Here is a 23,088-nt window from a genome sequence, read left to right as displayed (position 1 = left end):
GAATCTCTTTCACATGCCAATTCGCGACCTTCTTGTTTTAAAACACCAACCATTTTCGTGAAGTTTACAACATTGCTATATCACTTAAATTATATTTTTCGGCATTAGCTAGTATGGTAACTGGTTCGTCATTTGCTTTGCTATTTAACAATGAGCATAATACTGTTTTTACACAGAAACTTAATGATCTCATTTCACCTGCTAATGAAATCGTAAATTTTTTGCTTTCACAAAGAAGTAACTGCTCGATTAGTATGAAGGATGAGACAGACAATCATGGCGGAACAATACAAGGTGGGAGCATGGTGACATACCTACAAACAAAAAAAAATTCCATGTACTTGTAAATTCGATGGACAAATGTCAAAATCGTACTGCGCCGGCAGTTGATGTATCAAATCAAATAAAAAAGGTTATAATCAGCTGTTCGATGCGGCCACCTTGTATCGTTCCGCCATGCAGACAATGATATTTGCTTTGAAAACTAAGAAGCGGAAACGGAAGCGGAACGCTGCCAACAGAGTTGCATTGTGCTTTTGACTTCATTAGGCATTCGATTAGCTATTAATGAAATAATAATAGATTCGAATTTTGTAGGGAAGATTGAGCTCAATAAGCGTCTTAATGTAGAAAATTGCCTTTATTATTCAATAAGCCGTCTGCGTGAAATTAGTATTAGGCTTCCTGCATAACTCAAACTGTAATTTCTTAGCTATTTAAGTTTAGTTTTCAAAAATTTAAAAACATTCGCATAAATGGCTTGCTCTTAAGTCTTTTACTAAACTATTCTTATTTACCTGCTTACTACTCAACTTAAACCATTTTTAATAACAAAGATTATATCAAAACAAGTTTGCAAAATGTAGCCCTATCCATGCAAAACAACAAAATGATCCTAAAAGTAGGCAATTTTTATTGCATGTTCACTTAACATTAATTTGTTAAAAGTGCTTTCGCCTTTTGCTTTCTTTTACGATTTTCTCATTTTTCTTTTACTTTCTCTCTCTCTCAATATTTCGCTTCAATGAACATGGCAGTGGAATTAATTTTGTAGCTTAAACTGTTGCCCTGCACAAAGCGTAGCGCCGTATATTATGCAATATTATTTGAAAAAAAAGAAAATAAGTTACGAAATATGGCATATTTGCGCTTGCACTCATTGTCGGTGCTGCTACAAGAACAGAAAACCAAAAACAGCAATAATGGGTACTACAAAGCCCGATTGCCTGTCTAGACTGAAACACTACAACAAAGTCTCATTCATTCATAACTCTATGACAACGTCTGCTGTGTTCGCAGTACACTGCCCTCCTGCTACAATCTGCGCTCCCTCTGCAACTAGAAATTAAATATTTTAATATAAATTCAGCCAATTCAATACTTTCCAGCTCGTCTTTATTTTTGTTTTTTTTTTTTTTTTTTGTCTTTTCCTTTCACCATTACACCATCGCCTAAAATTATGCTTTTATTTTTACAAAACAATGTTTTTCCAAATATTTTCTGAAGTGTGCCAACATAAAGGTGAATTCTATGGTTGGAGAATTCGCCTGTTTAAACAACAAATTAACTTTAAAGCGAATTTTGTGAAGTGAGTTCTTTTGTTTATTACTCGTATCATCTTTTCTAATTTTAATAATGTTTACCTTGCAGCTGTTTAAGTAGCAGCGCCTTAAAGTATGCCTACAATATTTTTACGCTTTAGATTTATCTCCATCTGATTGCCTGCGCCTCTGTTGAACTTTGGGATCAAATTCTTTTTCAGCTAAATAACAGGAAAAGCAATTACGGCTTTGTTCTACTGGATATTGGCGGAAATGGCTGCATCTCTGCTGTTATTCTCAGTTTGTTATAGACTCAAGTCTTTTTACTAACTTGGCGTTAAATAAACTTTTATTTTTATTATGTCTTTGCTATGATTAAGTAAATATTTGGCTTGTGTTTCCTGAGTGAATGTAAGTGCACTTTATGAATTTAAATCGTGATAGTGCTCTTAAGAATGGTAAAGAAATGTTTTAAGGTTAATGAAAGCACCCAAAATCAACAGATTCCGATCCCTTGTTACATTTTTTCCAGTGCTATCGCGTCATTGAGTTTGTTCCCATTAAGGGTTTCAAGAATCAGTCATTTGTACCCCAGTGGACATAGTACCAATAATATTACATATTTTCTACTCATCAGCATGACGCACGTAAACCGAAGAAAAGTTATAAACGTGGAGTCCCATAATATGTGGCATACCCTTGTATCGACGCAGTGACTGCCATTGCTGAAAATATGCATGCTGTCAGGGAGAGACAAACATCCTTAAGCGGTGTCCGGCCAAAACCATATGTATTGAAGGTCATGAAAATATCGATGACATAAGAACGTCTACACGTCTAAGAGTTGCAATTGTTACATACAATGATTTCACCACACGGCTCTCACACCAGATCTATACGATCAAATTGCAACCCGACGAATGCAGGAGCAGTTGGAAAGAATTTGTAGAGCACTTCCTACCACCGTCCAGAAAACAAAATTATTTACCGGTGTTCACAATACTTTATACCATGAAGTAATCGGCTATTCAACCGACCGAAATCCTCTGCCTACATGGCAATGTTCTTATGTCTAAGGCCACAAGTAGACTGCGTCAAACTGCCGTGAGTTGAAAATCGTGATATCCTTTCAGAAAAAAAATTAAAATACCGAAGGCATGATAGCGAAGAGCTTAAGCTATACAGCGGGAACAATTACTGCAAATTTCACCAAAAAATTCAGCGTCAGAGGGAAAATTTTTAAGCTCTGGTCAAAATTTCTGTAAGAACGATTATGGAGAGGGCACTTATCTGCCCACTTAACTTCAGAAAGTGATGAAGCTCCCGAGAAAGATAATGAACACGAGCCAAAAATCAATGGCGATGCAAAGTTTGTGTTCTTTGCCCAGTTCTCAGAAAACGAGGTCCACCAAAACTTCACTTACAATCGCGGAATCAATCTTCTTGTTATTTTAGGTTAGGTCCTCACAACGAGTTTGCCTTAAATATTAAAGCACACAGTGAAAAGGTGGTTGGACCCAACTAGTGCGGCTTCAGAATTAGTGGAAGAAGTCCACGAAAGAAATTAGTACACCGACCACTTTGTCTGCTCTAAATCCACCTTCAAAAGCCCATATACCGCTTAGTCTGTTCTTAATCCACCTTCAAAAGCCCACACACCGCTTAATCTGAATTTGTTTTCTACGTGAAATTTTGTTGTCAAACCAAATCTAGCAATAGATGATGGAAATTTATTGATCGTCTGACACCTAGGGAATTAAGGGTAGTATTTTTCTTCATTTAAGTCAGTAGGAGCGTGCAAGCACGCATACTAGCAGAAGTACAAATCAATATATGATGCATTTGTTGCGTATACGCCGTGTCGTCCACGCTAAACTAGCAACTCCCACTGCAAATTCGTCGCGCAATAAAGAACACTAGGCCAAACAAACAATTTTTTAGCCTTATCATAGTCTACTTAAATTTAGTCTGGTGATATGATTTTAATGCATTGCTATATGTTTCAACATAAGCGCTGCACTTTAGTTTTCACGCATTTACTCACAACTAACATAATCACCGTTGAGTGATACACGTGCAACAGTGACCGCGAATAAGGAAACACTAATAACAGCGGAAAAACCGGAAAAGCAGCGTGAAAGAGCGAATTGAAAAAAAAATATTTTTTTTTAAATAACAGAAATTGTGGTGTGATTTTTTTTCTGCACACTCATGTGCTACTACATGCCATGACTTTGCCCATCTGCCTCCTCACTCGTCTCCGTTAAGCGGCTAAATATTTCGCTGCTGACCCTTACTTATTTCCGCTACATTTTTCATTTTTCCTGCACTTTTTTGTTTTCCTGTTGTGTGAAAAAGTTTAAATGCTTTTTTAGTTGTATTTTTTCTTTTGTTGATGTTGGTTTGCGTTAATGCACGTGATTTTCATACCAAATACTAGATAAAACTGCGTCGTCGCTATATCCCTCGTCTGTCATTCGCTGCTCTTGTTCTAGTCAAATTTAATCCCGCCAAAAGTGCCACTGCTGAGCTCTAGTTTTTCTCTCGACGTTTGTATGTATGTTTGCGTTAATGTTTGCTTACTAACTTTTTGCTTTTATGTCTGCTTTTCTAGTTTATTTCTGTTCATGCGGTTTTGCACATCATTAAGGATATTAAAATGAGTACAGGAAATTTAAAAGAAATACTATGACTCTCGTGAGTATTTTTATTTTAAAATAAACTATTTTTTAAAAATTGCTCTTTTTTGGTTATGCTTGTCTTAGTGTGTTTTAGAAAAGATAAAGCAGCGTAAAGAGCTTAACACTATACGTACCAGTTTCGGATGTTATCGAAAAATCGAAAAAGGAAGTTGTGAATGTAATTTAAAGTTTACTGGAATACCCGGCACTAGTCGTCCTGCCAAATATTTCAAAAGCAGCCTTATCTTCTCTCTGTCACTATAACAACTTCCGTTCCTCTATCTTATTTCTGTCTTTCTGACCTTATTTGCTTTATCCACACTCCCTTCTCATGCCAATTCTTCCTCTCACCTCCAAACCTACTCCCACTCCCACTCTCATTCCGATTTCCACTCTCACTCCCTCTTCTACTACTCTACCTCTCAAAGCTGAGTTACCTCACATTGGAAAACTTTAACGTATCCTTGGATACCCCTTAATATAATTACGCAGATATAGGGAATTTAAATATTTTTTCAGTCTAACTCTAATCCGCCATACTACTTCCGCTTCTGCTCCAGCTCCCTCTACCCATCCCACCTGAATTGCCGTATATATTGAATTTATGTATCAAATATTGTATAGCTCCTACAGCTAATTGCCTAAATATAGCAGATATGGTGGTCTTGGTTTCATATCTGCTCCAATTTTCATTTCCATTTCCCTTTCCGCTCTCTCTCCCTTTCCCCCTCCTTCATTAAAAATTGTGAACTGATGAAAATGTAATAAAAATAGCAAATCAATTTCTTTATCTTCCTTTTAGAAAAGCAGTAATTCTTAAAATCAGATGTCGTTACTGGGGAAATTACCCTGCAAACCATTGCTAAGAAATTTATTCAAATATACCGATAGAATCGCAAATATTTGTTTGAAATCTTTCATTCAGATTTGAGCCATAGATAGTGTACTAGAAACACTCCGAACAATCCTCAGCAGAGAAGAGGAGCTCGCTCGACGTCAGTTCACTCTGTTGAAGGTTGATTCTTAAGACTCGCAGCAACACTGATTTGTTATTAACCCTAAAAAATTTGTGGCATTGACTATATTTTCTTTTTGCTATGGGTGCAACACATACTCCTTCTCCTTTTTTATTTGAAGCACGGATATATGAGAAACTCCTTCCAGTCGCCGCAATAGGCTCGGCGCTGGGAACACGTGCTTCACCACACATAATATTAATCGATTCATTCATCTTCTCGGTGATAACCGGAGTCGCCCCTTTCGCTGCTGTTAAAATTTATGAACATGCATTGTTATCTTTCGTTAGCTTATCGATCCCTTGGTGACAGCAGCGTCTCTAGCTACGGTAAGGTTACTTCGCATGGTGGGTCATTGTGAGGAAAGATCTGTTTCAAACATCGCGCACTGCTCGCGTCAGGACGCGTACCTACATAGTAGGAGTTTGTGGAGTTTGGTTAAGCCCTCACATCAGTCACCAGCTGGGTTGGATTCAATACCTGCATGAAACAGCCGGTGAATGCCATAAAGTGGACCAAAAAATCGTTTTGTTCGAAGGCGTCCTAAGTCTTGTGTAGTAACTTTTCGTACACTTCAGAAAATCAAGACATATTTAAGATATTTTCCGCTTTATTTTAATAAAGGTTGAACTGGCTGTTCGGTGTGGACCTCACAGATGCTCAATGAGTCCGTAATATTTTCTTTTAATATAAAAAATAGGCAAATATAATTACAAGCAGAAGGGGCGTTTTTTAAGGATTTGGTAGCGCAAGAGTGATCGCCAAAACACAGCCTGTGTCAAATGGTGGCCAAGAAAGAGAACGGAAGCTGCCGCTCTTAATTTGTATCGTGATGCGCAGTTGTGTAGCTTAATCAACTCAAGTTAGAGGTCTCAAAACTCGGACTCATATGTGACAGTTTTTTCCAAAGAGTATTTCAGATTTTCTTCTTAAAAAAAGCCATACTCATTTCGCATAAAACAGCCTTCATAAAAACAATTACTTTATACGTCAACTGGTCAAACGAGTTTTCTTGTCGCCTTTAAGACTTACATTCGCTGTATCGAAATTGTTTGTTGGGCTAAGAAAGAAATCGCTCACTAAACTAGTCGACCCCACGCTATCTCAACCCGCTCTACATTTAAGGAAATAAAGCTCGTTTCGTTTAAACATTTGCCACCTTCTAATCAATTATTCTTTGAGCGTATATATATTTATTAAGGTGGACAGTAAATGTGTGAGTGTTTTGGAAATTCATCTAATTTAATATCGGAGGCTAATATTGTTTCAAAGGTACGTGGAATGTCAAAAGAGAATGCAGAAAAACCCCCTCCTTTTAGGTAGGCACCTGAGTCCTGAGAACAAACAAGGCTACTTGCGAGCTCCGAAGGCCATTTTAGCCATCTTTGAATAGGAAAGCAACTAGATTATTTTTCACGATAAAGAAATCTGTAGTGAGAATACTTGCTGGTGTCACCACAAGTTATTGCGCTATTAATTTCTGCTTCGAGCGTGATGCATACCATTAAGCTCAAGCCTCATCTGGAGAAGTTGTCTTTGTGAGGAAGAAGAGGAGTCGATTCATCCTTTTCGCCGCCGATGTCTTCGACAGCAAGCAAAACTACTCCGATTCTTGGATGCGCGATGTTTGGTAGGCGTTACAGACTGGTAAAGGTTTGGAAAGTAGATTTTCACCCCTACTCTGGTTTATCGGATAAAGCAAAGTAAGTAAGGAAGTAATCTGGTTGTTAGAATATGTCGCCATCCGGTACTCATTAAGCGCACTCTCAATGAACAAAAATGTGTTCGAGTGGAAGTGTGAGAAATTCCCAAGCACACCTTCTTTATCTCACCCAACCTAGGTGAATCAATGAAAACAATGTCAAAGCTCCGTACAAATTTAACCACCTTAATGTATAAATGTGCACATATGTATGTACATACATAAGTAAAAGTATAATGTCTAGATTCGCCCTCTTTCATGCCGTTTATATTTAATAACAGTCTGCTGTGCTACATAATTATTTTATTGTTATTAATTACATGATATTTGGCCGAAAAACTGTTACCACCTCTCTGACATACATACATACAACATACATAACTTTTATTTTACTTTGCTTGCTCTTGGTTATTCTTTTCATTACTCATGTAATTTTTCATTGTTTTCCATGAAACAACCAGTTGGTGGTTTTTCGAAATGTTTTATTATTTTTTCTGTTCACATTTCGTAAGCTTTGGAGTTCACTTTTGTGCTTCAATTTACGCCAGTTAAATAAATAAAAAAAAATAACTTGATACAACTACAATACATGACAATATTTAATAGCATATCGTTAGGCGCATATGCCAAGGAAATGTAAAATATCGAACAACACAAAACACGCAACCAGAAAACAATGAAAGTACCTAACCCCAATAAAAGGCAGGAAATTTCCCTTTTGACGAAATTTGTTTTTGTTAATGACCTTCTTTCTTTTGGCTATCTTCTTTTTTTTATTTTGCTGTACATTTGATTACAATGCGGAAACATCAAATTTTTCACCTGATTGCAGACGGCTAGCAGCCGTCGTTTATCGTTAGTCGTCATCATCATTATTGACGCCCCCCTCACCATCACCGCAAGCGATCTGGTGTCGATATTGTTAATGTATGCGATTGAATGCATACTTTCATGTTTCGACTTTGGGCGACGAATCGATATAAACTAAATTTTTTTGTAAATGCTTTTGTATTACTATGACATAGGGCACACAACCCTTAAGTTTTTCGGGATTTCGATTTATACCGGCCTTTGCAGGAATGCGGCCACCGTGGTGTGATGGTAGCGTTCTCCGCCTATCATACCGTATGCCCTGGGTTCAACTCCCGGGCAAAGCAACATCAAAATTTTAGAAATAAGATTTTTCAATTAGAAGAAAATTATTCTAAGCGGGGTCGCCCCTCGGCAGTGTCTGGCAAGCGCTCCGATTGTATTTCTGCCATGAAAAGCTCTCAGTAAAAACTCATCTGCCTTGCAGATGCCGCTCGGAGTCGGCATAAAACATGTAAGTCCCGTCCGGCCAATTTGTAGGGAAAAATCAAGAGGAGCACGACGCAAATTGGAAGAGAAGCTCGGCCTTAGAACTCTTCGGAGGTTATCGCGCCTTACATTTATTTATTTTATTTGCAGGAATGGTGAAAAAACAAGAAAATTGTGTCTCCTTCAGTAGGTGTTATCAAGACTTTCAAAACAAAATGGCATATGAAAGCTCTTAGAACACATCCTTTCCCCAATTTTTCGAGAGAACCTACGGTTAGGCTAGGTTTAGAAAATGTGGATGGAAGTTTTCACGCTTCCAATCGGAAACGTTTTTGTCTAGTGCCTTCAGTAAATGCTGCGTGCGTCACATTTGTCCACCATGAATGCTTCCGACCTCAACGAACCATTTACTTTCTCTGATGAGCCTTAGTATGAGCGAAAGATCCACTTTCTTCTGTCAAACTGTTGAAAAACCGTGCATCCAGAAATGTGAGCCGTCTTGCTTGCAGCCCTGAATAGCGGCAGGGAAGGTGATGAATCGGGCCCTCTTTTTCCGCATCCTGACAGCTTCTGCAGAGGGAGCTTTTTGGTATGCGCCGGAGCATTGGTGCAATAAGGCAACGACCTGTGATGGCACCCCTGAGTTTTCTCATGGCAGATTTGTTTAGTTTGAAAAATACGCTAGTTGCTTCCCTATTCAAACGTAGTCATAAGGACCTTGCACCCTCTATATCATCCCGGTTGTTCCACAGCAAGTCCGTTGCCGCAATCTTGTATTCCCCGATTCTCCTCAGGATATAATCCATCGTTGGTTGTACAGATCTATCAACCTCGCTTATTTTCATTACGGAACCTTTCCCGGCCATCTCATCCGCAGGTTCATTTTCTACTATATCTCTGTGCCCGGGAACTCATCAAATAAAGAACTTAGGTGCCCTATGGGCGCTAGCGAGTTTCGATACCTCCGTATGATATCCGACTTTATAAATTTAAGGCCGCCTGGCTACCGACAGAGATCGTTTCATTGAGAGATTCTGTAGCATATGTTATTGCAAACAAAATGTTAAGATCCGCAACAATTTTTGACTCTCCATGGAAATGCATAGTACATGCCTATCACTTTTGTTCCCAAAGAGAATGTGATATCTATGACATCAGCGCTTATATTGTATAACGTTCTAATAGTCATTACACCCATCATCGCCAAGTTTTTCTAGATCATCCTGCAGCTTGTTTAACGGTAATATGAGCCACAGTATTTCAGAGAATGAATAGCATGAAATATATCGGGTTTTGCATTGTCGGGATTAAAGATCCCAGAATACAGATACATTATCTATGCAAATTATCTTATAAAGTCAACAAACTAATTGGATCTTATCAGTGCGGCCTCAGTCCTAGTATATCCAGTATCGACCTGATCTTCACGATACGCCAGAACCTGGAGAGGACTCACGATAACGAAATCGAAACTCACCATCCTTTTGGCGATTTCAAAGCAGCCTATGATAGCGCCAGTTTGAGATTCCACAACTCGGAAAGGGTTGGGACGATCTTCTCCGAGTAATTCGAAACCAAACATATCATTCGTGTGGCTTTTTTTTAATCCAATGCTGGAGAAGCTAAGCCTAGTAGTAGAACTAAACCGCGATGGCACAATTCATTTTAATAGCCCCCGAAGGCACTCCTGTCAGAAAGTATTTAAGAGGGTAGGAAGAGGCAGAAGTATGAAGACTAGACCTCACTCGTTGTTCCAAATTCGCGTCAAATATTGCGAAACAGGGTTGGCCGGCATGATATTTTACCAAACGAATAAGGATGAAATTTTTCAAAGTGAAGTTAAATGCTTACCTTAAATATCCTTAGATAAAATTTTTCTCATAAACAATAGTGATACGAACCTGAAAAGAGAGCAGAAAAATTTAATTAAGAATTTTAAATAAATATAGTTTAATGCGATATTGAATAACATTTTTGTATATTTTGTGTAAAATCAGATCTTTTTGAAATAAAACTCGCTGACAAATTTTTGGGTCAGTAAAATGGAAGAGATGAATGTAAACCCGTATTTGAAAGCCAACAACGGCATTTCACAGTTAAAATCAATAACGCTTTGCATGTAAAACTTAAATTACGGACTTCTACCCACTTTAACTAAACGCATAAGCTGATGGATAACAAGTAAGGAAGGTTAAGTTCGGGTGTAACCGAACATTACATACTCAGTTGAGAGCTATGGTGACAACATAAGGGAAAATAACCATGTAGGAAAATGAACCGAGGGAAACCCTGGAATGTGTTTGTATGACATGTGTATCAAATGAAAGGCATTAGAGAGTATTTTATGAGGGAGTGGGCCATAGTTCTATAGGTGGACGCCATTTAGGGATATAGCCATAAAGGTGGATCAGGGTTGACTCTAGAATGCGTTTGTACGATATGGATATCAAACGAAAGGTGCTAATGAGTATTTTAAAAGGGAGTGAGCCTTAGTTCTATAGGTGGACGCCGTTTCGAGATATCGCCATAAAGGTGGGCCAGGGGTGACTCTAGAATTCGTTTGTGCAATATGGGTATCAAACGAAAGGAGTTAATGAGTATTTTAAGAGGGAGTGGGCCTTAGTTCTATAGGGGGACGCATTTTCGAGGTATCGCAATAAAGGTGGACCAGGGGTGACTCTAGACTTTTTTTGTACGATATGGGTATCAAATGAAAGGTGTTAATGAGTATTTTTAAAAGGGAGTGGGCCTTCGTTTTATAGGTGTTCGCCTTTTCGAGATATCGCCATAAAGGTGGACCAGGGGTGACTTTAGAATTTGTTTGTATGATATGGGTATCAAATGAAAGGTGTTAATGATTATTTTAAAAGGGCGTGGGGCTTAGTTCTATAGGTGGACGCCTTTTCGAGATATCGCCATAAAGGTGGGCCAGGGGTGACTCTAGAATTCGTTTGTGCAATATGGGTATCAAACGAAAGGAGTTAATGAGTATTTTAAGAGGGAGTGGGCCTTAGTTCTATAGGGGGACGCATTTTCGAGGTATCGCAATAAAGGTGGACCAGGGGTGACTCTAGAATATGTTTGTACGATATGGGTATCAAACGAAAGGAGTTAATGAGTATTTTAAGAGGGAGTGGGCCTTCGTTTTATAGGTGTTCGCCTTTTCGAGATATCGCCATAAAGGTGGACCAGGGGTGACTTTAGAATTTGTTTGTACGATATGGGTATCAAATGAAAGGTGTTAATGAGTATTTTAAAAGGGAGTAATCCTCAGTTCTATAGGTGGACGCCGTTTCGAAATATCGCCATAAAGGTGGACCAGGGGTGACTCTAGAATATGTTTGTACGATATGGGTATCAAACGAAAGGAGTTAATGAGTATTTTAAGAGGGAGTGGGCCTTTCTGGACCAGGGGTGACTCTAGACTTTGTTTGTACGATATGGGTATGAAATGAAAGGTGTTAATGAGTATTTTTAAAAGGGAGTGGGCCTTCGTTCTATAGGTGTTCGTCTTTTCGAAATATCGCCATAAAGGTGGACCAGGGGTGACACTAGAATGAGTTTGTACGATATGGGTATCAAACGAAAGGTGTTACTGAGCATTTTAAAAGGGAGTGGGCCTTAGTTCTATAGGTCGTCGCCTTTTCGAGATATCGCCATAAAGGTGGACCAGGGTGACTCTAGAATGCGTTTGTACGATATGGGTATCAAAAGAAAGGTGCTAATGAGTATTTTAAAAGGGAGTAATCCTCAGTTCTATAGGTGGACGCCGTTTCGAAATATCGCCATAAAGGTGGACCAGGGGTGACTCTAGAATATGTTTGTACGATATGGGTATCAAATTAAAGGTATTAATGAGAGTTTTAAAAGGGAGTGGTGGTAGTTGTATATGTGAAGGCGTTTTCCAGATATCGACCAAAATGTGGACCAGGGTGACCCAGAACATCATCTGTTGGATACCGCTAATTTATTTATATATGTAATACCTGCCAAGATTTTAAGGGTTTTTTATTTCGCCCTGCAGAACTTTTTCATTTTCTTCTACTTAATATGGTAGGTGTCACAACCATTTTATAAAGTTTTTTCTAAAGTTATATTTCGCGTCAATAAAACAATCCTATTACCTTAACATATTTCATCCCTTTTTTCGTATTTGGTATAGAATTATGGCATTTTTTTCATTTTTCGTAATTTTCGATATCGAAAAAGTGGGCGTGGTCATAGTCGGATTTCGTTCATTTTTCATACCAAGATAAAGTGAGTTCAGATAAGTACGTGAACTGAGTTTAGTAAAGATATATCGATTTTTGCTCAAGTTATCGTGTTAACGGCCACGCGGAAGGACAGACGGACGACTGTGTATAAAAACTGGGCGTGACATCAACCGATTTCGCCCATTTTCACAGAAAACAGTTATCTCCATAAAATCTACTCCCCTATCAAATTTCAAAAGGATTGGTTAATTTTTGTTCGACTTATGGCGTTAAAAGTATCCTAGACAAATTAAATGAAAAAGGGCGGAGCCACGCCAATTTTTTAATTTTCTTTTATTTTTGTATTTTGTTGCACCATATCATTACTGGAGTTGAATCTTGACATAATTTACTTATATACTGTAAAGATATTAAATTTTTTGTTAAAATTTTACTTTAAAAAAATTTTTTTTTTAAAAGTGGGCGTGGTCCTTCTCCGATTTTGCTAATTTTTATTAAGCGTACATATAGTAATAAGAGTAACGCTCCTGCCAAATTTCATTATGATATCTTCAACGACTGCCAAATTACAGCTTGCAAAAGTTTTAAATTACCTTCTTTTAAAAGTGGGCGTTGCCACGCCCATTGTCCAAAATTTTACTAATTTTCTATTTTGCGTCATAAGTTCAACTCATCTACCAAGTTTCGTCGCTTCACCGGTCTTTTGTAATGAATTATCGCACTTTTTCGGTTTTTCGAAATTTTCGATATCGAAAAAGTGGGCGTGGTTATAGTCCGATATCGTTCATTTTAAATAGCGATCTGAGATGAGTACCCAGGACCCCACATACTAAATTTCATCAAGATACCTCAAAATTTACTCAAGTTATCGTGTTAACGGACGGACGGACGGACGGACGGACGGACATGGCTCAATCAAATTTTTTTTCGATCCTGATTATTTTGATATATGGAAGTCTATATCTATCTCGATTCCTTTATATATGTACAACCAACCGTTATCCAATCACACTTAATATACTCTGTGAGCTCTGCTCAACTGAGTATAAAAATTACAACCATTTTATAAAGTCTACATAAGCACAGGTATAAAAATACACATATTTCACAACACATGCTTATGTGCATATACCAAAAACAGAAACATGACCCTGAAGATGGCACAAATCCGAAACTGGCTTGTCTCTAAACCACATTTTCAAAATTTATGACGGAAAATCGTTGCAAAATAAATAAGTTCAATATTAGAAGAATATATGCAGGAATTTTTCTCTACATTATCCAACAGAATATTTTTATGTGCGATTATATTTTCCCATATTCTTGGTTTTGAAATGTACATACATATGTATATCCATTCCAACATTTAGTAGCTCAATATTAATAGTAAGGCATTTAAACAACTTTGTAATAATATCTGAGCTAAATTTATATGCATTTATTTCATCTATGTGCCAACTTCCTAAGATGCTTAAAAACTAGCTGGCTTACTAAAAGGCAAAAAATTAAGAAAGTTTTAGGACGAACGCCGTTTTAAAGTTGAAGTTGCTGATCTGCGAGGATCATATAAAGACTACATAGTGCAACCACAAGTTTGCTTAATGACAAAACTGATAAACCCTACCAAAAAACAAGACCTGTGGTATTGAACAACTTCGTATTCTTTGCAAATACTAGATACTGCTTCCAGATCTTATAGTTTTATCGCATCTAACAGCTAAGTTTATAGCCTGGCATGCGCAGGGTATGAGTACTGAACGTCCTCAAATGTTTCCTCCTCTACCCCAAACTTCCCATATGAGGTGATAGGTGAGGTTGACAATTGGGTTTGGAGAAGCTATTTATTGCGCCGGCAACCTGAAAGGTTGCGCTACACAGCCCTATGAATCTGGTATTTTAGTCGCCTCTTACGACAGGCATAGCTAGCGTGGGTATATTCTGACCCCCTAACCCGCTGGGGGAAAATTTTGTATCTAAAGCTATGCTGACCAATATGAAAACATATTCGAAAAATTCGGAAGTAAAGCTATGCCCTCTTCGTATAGATGAATATCTGAAAATAAATTTTCAAAAATCTATGCAAATGTCGGGAGACATAACTTTTACTCGAATTTTCGATTTTTTTAGAAAACGTTTCTGAGATGGATTTTCGTGGCCAAAGTAAGCAAATTTATAGAAAATGTTTGCCAAAATATTGAAAGTAAAAGTAAATGATTGAATTTGAATAAATTTGATATAAAATTGCCACTGTTATTTTCTATTTCGCTGCTGTATATCCACAGTTTGCACGTAAACTTATGATATCCATTTCAATTGGAAACCTATGCCATTTTGCTCTAATTAAGCTAATCTTTAAGTTATGTATTTTATCGACATTTACATGCAAGCTGTAATCGCGTAATATTATGCATTTTATTTTTATATTTTTTGAATTTTGTATTTTATGATGACAAGTGGAAGTTGAACACGCTAACGTCCGCCAAATTAAACTAATTATGAATTCAATTATTGCATGATAACATTTCCCATCTCATGCATAGCTCTAAGTAATTTTTTATGCAAACTGCTATTGACATGTGAGTCCAGTATATATGTACGTATTTATTTGCTTCCTCTTTTGTTGAAATAAATTAAAAAAAAAAAATTATATCGTCAAATGTAAATAACAATGCATTGTGACACATTAATGATTTATTTGTGTTTATAATGCATTACGATATTATTTGCATGGTTTGTACGTGCTGCACTAGCAAAATAGACAAAGTTGAAATAAAATGTGAAAGGAAACTTGAAGAATTGTTTATTGCATTCTGGTTGATTGCTCTATTTTATTGGCGTGAATAACCAGAGCTTAACAACAAAGGCGTGTACATTAATGCCTAACATTGTTGCATACTATCAGGCGCATATGCAACCTATGTGTATGTATTTAATTTTTTCTCTTTTCCTAGCGTAGAGTGCACTTGTAGCTTACGGGAAAAAAAGGAAAATAGCTTAACGTTGATTCGAAATATACTATCTTTCTAACAAAAACAAGTAAAGGTGTCTAAGGGTGTAATCGAATATTATATACTCAGCGTGAGCTTCAATTGCACATTTCATTTCAGATAAATTACTTTTCTACATAACACGTGGCGCCGCCCGTTTTAAAGAAAAATGTCTCCACATTTCCTCTCACAATAAAACTTGATAAGTGAAATATCATTGATGCAAAACTATTTTTTGCTGAGTTATAGCTTATTATTCTAGTCTACGACCCTTTGAAACTTGTTTTATATCTAAGTTGCCGTGATCTTTAGCCGATCCCGTCCATTTTTACCAGAAATATTTTCTGCTATAAGGAAAATATGTGTACACAATTTCATTACGATATGTTAATTTTTCTTCGAGTTATGGCTCCCGAAACATAGAAAATTACTTAGTCATAAAAGGGGCGGTGCCACGCCCTTTTTTTTTAATTTGAAGTTTTTCCTATTTATTGTTATAAATACACTTGGGAAATCAAATACCATTGATATAAAGCTGTTTTTTGCAAAGATATAGCTTATTTGGCGGCCACCGTGGTGTGATGGTAGCGTGCTCCGCCTATCACACCGTATGCCCTGGGTTCAACTCCCGGGCAAAGCAACATCAAAATTTTAGAAATAAGGTTTTTCAATTAGAAGACAATTTTTCTAAGCGGGGTCGCCCCTCGGCAGTGTTTGGCAAGCGCTCCGGGTGTATTTCTGCCATGAAAAGCTCTCAGTGAAAACTCATCTGCCTTGCAGATGCCGTTCGGAGTCGGCATAAAGCATATAGGTCCCGTCCGGCCAATTTGTAGGGAAAATCAAGAGGAGCACGACGCAAATTGGAAGAGAAGCTCGGCCTTAGATCTCTTCGGAGGTTATCGCGCCTTACATTTATTATTATTTTTTTTTTATAGCTTATTTTATTCGTCCACGACCCTTTTAAGTATCTTTTATATAAAAGTGGGCGTGGTCCTTAACCGATTTCGTTAATTTTCCTTCAAAGGTTTCCTTATAGTAAGCGTAACTTCTCTGCCGAATTTTGTTACGATAGGTTTGACAATTTTTGATTTATGATTAATAACATTTGTAAAATTGATTTTATCACAAGTGAGTGGTGCCACGCCCATTTTGAAAAAGTTTTTAAAATTTGTATCAGGAGTCTCAATATCAGTCCACACGTCAAATTTCAACATTCTAGGTGTTTTCAAAAATGTTATATATATTAAAAGTGGGCGTGGTTATCATCCGATTTCACTCATTTTCAACACCAACCTATTCTGGGTCCAGATAAGCTTGTGTACCAAATTTGGTGAAGATATCTCAATATTTACTCAAGTTATCGTGTTAACGGACGGACGGACAGACGGACGGATATGGCTCCATAAAATTTTTTTCGATGCTGATAATTTTGATATATGGAAGTCTATATCTATCTTGATTCCTTTATACCTGCACACCCAACCGTTATCCAATCAAAATTAATAAACTCTGTGTGCAAAGCACTCTGAGTATAAAAATAAGAAAACAGTCTACACTAATATATGCATCTCATGCGAGACATAGAGATTTGAGACTTTGACCTTGCTTGTTTTATCTAGATGACTCAAACCCTCTCCCGCTCTCTCCTAACCTCCATCTCTCCGTTTTTCTCCCCCATCCTTCCCTCCTTCCTCTCCTTTCCTCTCTTCCCTCTGCATCTCTTTTTGCCTGTACGTATTTTTCTCTCACTTCCTCTCATTCTGCCTCCAACAGTCATAGTAGCTCTTTCTCTATGCAGGCACCTCTATCTGCCTTCATCTAACTTCACCACTTTCTCTGTTTCTTTCTATCAATTTCCCTTGTTTTTCGTTTTTTTCATTGCCTCTCTAAAAGGAAAGTATGCGAAATATTAATGTAGGCGTATCACAAGAAAAAATCCCTTCCTCTCGTGAAGATTCTTTTCAGAAGGAAGTGGGCTCTTATATCATGTTTCCACCAAATGCATACACCGTGTTTGCCTTCGAAGAGCGTGTTTAAGGGCAAACACAAGTCTAAACACTTGTCAAATTCCAATATGTATTCAATATGTATTCCCCTTCTCAAATAGGAAGGTTCGTTGGGTTTTTTGCTTTAGTTTGGCACTCTTCCATACTATTCAAAATGTGTTTTTTTTTTTGTTGTGCTTGATTATAACTGTTTTAAGTTAGTAAATAATGTTTTAAAAATAATTTACCTGTCATATATTTGTTTTATATTTAAAAACAATCGTTTATGTCAATTGATTATCATAAAAAATATAGTCAGTTACATATTTGCATTGAATTTGTTGCTTTTATTTTGAACAACACTATGTATTGCCTTAAAATGTATATAAATTGTTGCTTTTGTTTTGAACAACACTATATATAGAATTAATATGTATATGAATTTTGGCACCTTCGCACTTATGTACAAATGTATTAAATATACCAAAATGTAGAAAAACCTAAAAATAGCTTTCTGTCGACACCAAACTGGTTTAAAGAGTTCATGCGAACAGATAGTTTAAATCAGCCGAATTTTTTTTGGGAATGTCCAGTTCCAGTCCGGATATATATAAACATATCTTTGTATATACTTTATTTTGACGATTTTTGTAGTTAGTTTGTTTAAACTTAACCTGCGGTTAGTGACCGAGCAAATGGTTACGTAGCTCGTCACAACGGTGCGTCCAACATCCATAAGTAAGCCCAGAATGTGTATGTGTGTATTCATATAGCCTATGGCACATTCATACATATTCTATGCTAGCTTACTTGAGAATATTTCTTGCTAATATTTGGCGAGCTAAATAGGGATGAAATGACAAAAGGATTCCTACAGATCAAGTGCCACCACGAACGGCGTAATGAAAGCGCTTTGGGTTCAGCCACAGGTCATTATTGTTGCAGGGGAGAAGGAATAGGGTGAGTCGATGTTTTTCACCTGCCTGTTGGCTCATAGTCTAGATCTGTCTACCTAAGGACATATACATTTTTGAGCAAAACAGCGACCGAAACAACATTGACGCCAAAGCCCAGCTGTCGAGTTGCTTTCAGGGTTTACACAAGACTGACACAGCTGACCTCAACTTGCCCACATCATCAGCACAGAAATGGTTCTCTAATGAGGTGATTGATTTAAGGAGCTCTCTAAATAAATTAATGATACTGTGCGTTTCAGCAAAGAAACGCACGCAAGTGGATAAATTGTACAAGCAAACTTACCGAAATATTCCATTAATCCGTTCCTTATAACCTCCCCTTCTGATCTGTCATTTAAATTATTGTGACCTTGAGGGCTACGCCTGGCATCTCGCTGCATATCCACAAGCCAATTTTCTAGGACAGGGTCGTTCTCGTCGATCAAAAAATTGTGTAAAGCGCATGCTGCAGAAATTACGAAATTTGCATTTTTGATATGATTATCAATACCTTTTCCAATTCTCCTAAACCTAAAATATAAAGAAATTTGTATTAGGACTTAAAGCGATTTCCGTTTTTATTATGTACATATATCACCTGGCTTTGTAATGGCCGAAAGCATTTTCAACGACTCGTTGACACTTGGATAACCTATAATTAAACAATTTCTGTCCAGCCGAGTGTTCGTTGTTGTACGGGTATGGCTTCATGACATATTGCGAGAGTCGGAACGCGGAGTCGCTTATAATATGCACTGGTATTTTTGTGCACCCATGACACCAGCTCATTTCGTCGAGAAGTGCACATTCCTGCAGCTCCCGCTTGAGAGACGACCGCTCAAATATACTTGAGTCATTACATCTTCCCGGGCTACCACAGTGGATGTACATGAATCGGTATTTTGCGTCCACCAAAGCCAAAAGCACTACGGAATACCAACCCTTATAATTATAGTAGTCGACAGCTTCTTCCTTTTTTAGGGTGTATCTCTATGTGACAACCATCTGTATTAGATAACGAATTGTGGTTTAAACTGTTTTCCGTGTTGTTATTAATTTGCTTACCTATGGCTCCAATACATTGTGGATAACCCATTGCATTGAAGTCTGCTACTCCTTGCTCTATCCCAGTCCTTGTGAGGGGGAAGCTTTTGAAATATTCCGGCGCCATGCACGCCCAGACTTCATTGCAAAACTCAATTAAAATTTTGCAAACAGTAGCTTTGCCTACTCCAAACAAATTTGCAATCGATCTATATTCACTGGAAGATCCCAGTGCATATAAAGCAATTGCAACACGCTTCTCTAAAGGAATCGCATTCCTATAATTTGTGTCCTTCTTCTTCATTTTCTGAAGGCGAATGCACAACTTGTCGAAGCTGGATCGTGTCATTCTAAAGTTTTCCTTAAAAAACTTTGGGCCGTTCTTCTGGCAGTCCACCTCCCAAAAGGTACTTGAATGTTCCTGGAATTTATTTATTAAACCTAAAAATTGTATACTGAAGTTGCTAACATACCAAACTCAATACACTTTGCGAGCGTATTAAAATTTCGTTGAAACATGCAGCTATAGTCAATAGCATTTTGTTATAAAGAACTTTTCGTTTTAAATAGTTAATAGTCACTTCGCTCTCTATTATTTTAAAAAATAATGACACAATCATCATAATAAATTGAATTTTATGAACCATTTTTAATTTTATTGAAATTAATATAATTTTTTCAACTTCAAACTTCACAACAAAATAAACAATCAAGCGAATGACAGTTTGAACACAATTTACCTCAAACACGCAGTGGAAACAGTTGACAACTATTTCAAACCCAAAACTGGCAAAACCGGTGTTTGGGTTTGGTGGAAACAGCATATTAACCGAAACTTTGTGGTGTGGCCGTCGTCAAACCCATACTTACATTAAAGCTATACCATGAATAGCTGACCACGGACAAACGGGTCACTATTAAAAATATGAATAGAGTACAGGTTTCGGAGGGGTAAAATATTCACTGAATTCGTGCCCACTTGATGCACAGAATGTGCTCCTAACCCAGCTACCTCTGGACTTTAACATGCGTGAAACTGTAACTTGGAGTAACATGGGGTGCACAGAAGGACTAAGTTTCCATCTGCAAGACGATCTGGTGTATTCTGTATGTGTCACTGTCAGTCCGTCGTCTCAACTTTGCTTTGATGCGGAAGTTTTCGGCATAGAGAGTGCACCTCTGTCGGAGGATTCGTTACTACTCGAAGAGTTAAACAAGCATAACTGCCAGAATTACGATAGTAGGAGAAGACCTACTAAATAGATCAAGGAAAGAAAATCGTTAGGATCGCAGCCATAATCACGAGACACTGGCCGCTTTACCTGCATGCTGAGAGAACAGGGATTCAAAACCATCTTGAGTAGCTGCGGCGAGACACGCAAAGAAGCAGTCGCTCACGACCTTTGTGAACCCCAACTCTAGTCCACACTAGCTTTATAACTATGGGCAGTTATATACTGCTGGAGCTCCAGGAAGAACCTAATGGCTCTGTCAAATATATCTGGATGTTTTTACTGTACGCAGTTCCGGGAATTTAATCATAATTTAAAAAGGGTGCTACCAATCATTGGAGAGATGTTAAAATCGTTGTGCGCAGCTAAAGGAAACTATTGTAAAGGTAGATAGCAAAACTTTTCTTAAAACTTTATTTTAATATTTTTATTAACAAATTCTCGGAATTTTTGTATCAAGCGTTGCTTATATTTCGGAAGAATTCACTGTATCTTTTCAAAAAATTTGCAGAAGTCGATGCTTTCACGGCCTCAAATTTCGTTTGATTGAACTCAGTGAAGAGCTCGACTGTATGGCGGTGTTATAAGAAACATTGCGCGAGACTGTAGCGAAAAGGAAAGTGTTGTTACAGCAATTCTCCTCAAAAAAGCATCAACAACAAAAACCTAATACAAAGTATCTAACTTGTTCTTTAAGCTCCCTGAGCTTCATAGAATACAATTCTTGCACACTCAGTTATCATCTAATCACTGCGCTTATTCACATTAACTGACGTCTTTATTGCACTAAAACCGGAAATTAGATGCTGCAATTAATTGCCGTTCAGCTCAGCAGCTTAGACAGTGCGACAGAGTAATTTGAACTCTACATACACACTAATGCCCTTACTAATCGAGCTTAGTCAACACAAACAACATTTATTAACGCACAGACATACGCACGTTTACACATATTTTGGTATAAATTATATTACTAATTTAATTAATAAAGTTTATGCTGAACAATGCCCTACAGACGCACTTAACGAGCACTTAAATGAAATGAATTACTTACATCTAATTGAAGCTTTAGTAACGGCAGCAACAAAAATTTCAAAAAAATACTGAAAGCTAGCGTGTGTTTATCAAAATCCAGCTATAAAATTGACAAACTTACAATGTAAGGTTAACCAAAAAAAAAGTACGACAAGCTTCATAGGCGTGATTTTAAGACCGGCGAACACTTGTTCTTATATACACATACACACATATATCATATCCCCTCTCGGCTAAATAGGGACTTTTTAGATTGAACAAAAAGTAAAAAGCGTAAAAAAATTTATAAAACTATGTCAACGCATTGATGAAGGCGACATGTTCGGCTTATGAAACGAAAAACAAAAGTGGGAAAAGAAAAGTTTATAGTCAAGTTGGAAGTCAAAGCAATACACATACATACATAACGCATACAAACCATAACCGCCGACAAGAGGGAGACGGCAAGCCAGGTCGCTGGAATACGTCAGATAGGTTTTTTATGGTTGATTTATCATACATAGACTATTGAGTTGGCTCCGATGAATTTAACCGGCGCAAAACTAGTAACCATTCAAAGCCTTGAGCATCCAATCAAGTGCTTTGAAAATAGTTGAACGTTTCGTATATGTATAGTGATACATCGCTGAGAAGAAAGATTCTTAAAAGCAAATAATAGGAGTATGCCGTAGACACCGCGTCACGGTCATCCCGATATAAGACTTCTTTCCAACTTTTTGAGTGACTCATAGCTTTCTTTATTTTCACGTAAACTGGAGCCCGCTCAGTGGACGAAGTGAAACCACAACAGATGTAACTTACCCGAAACAAATAATGTCGGACGTTTTTTATCATCGATGGAAGGATATTATCGTCGAGCGTAGGGTTTGTTATCGCTATGTTATCTTGTTGGTTTTTTAAACGACTTGTTATCAACGGATTACAAATGTGTGGTAGATTTTATTTTCAAGTTTTATTCAGATACCAGTACCTTTAACAAATCAATCACACACCGACAACATACACTCACAAAGGATATCGATAAATATTCGATAATATATTGCTAATAAATCGATATATTTTCGATAACAAATATAAACATTTGCGATAATAAATCGATATCATTTATAACACTCTCATATCAAATCGATAACTTTTTGTCAAAAAATTAATAACTTTTTGATAACACATCGACGACTTTCAATTAATAATCGATAATCGATTTAAATTATAATCCATTTAACTCAGATGAGACTAAGGCCGAGCGTCTCTTCCAATTTGCGTCGTGCTATTTTTTTGGCCTACTCCGAACTGCAGCTGCAAGGCAGATAGATTTTCACGGAGAAACCTTTCATGGCAGACTTACTGGTGTACCACTAACGAGAGCTATTAAGTCTATTTTCTAATTGAAACAAAA

The 23,088-nt window shown here is 37.4% G+C and overlaps 1 protein-coding gene and 1 pseudogene across 2 annotated transcripts in view; both read right to left on the bottom strand.

Annotated features, from left to right (window-relative positions):
• Positions 1-19,964, bottom strand: part of LOC137254111 (uncharacterized) — a 158,551-nt pseudogene extending 138,587 nt beyond the window's left edge.
• Positions 1-23,088, bottom strand: part of nrm (neuromusculin) — an 819,260-nt gene that overhangs the window by 543,968 nt on the left and 252,204 nt on the right. The window lies entirely within an intron of this gene.

Source organism: Eurosta solidaginis, chromosome 5 (genome assembly GCF_040869045.1).
Source record: "Eurosta solidaginis isolate ZX-2024a chromosome 5, ASM4086904v1, whole genome shotgun sequence".
In the NCBI taxonomy this organism is placed as follows: domain Eukaryota; kingdom Metazoa; phylum Arthropoda; class Insecta; order Diptera; family Tephritidae; genus Eurosta; species Eurosta solidaginis.
The sequence above is the reverse complement of the archived record's forward strand: the minus strand, read 5'-3'. Positions and strand labels throughout refer to the sequence as shown.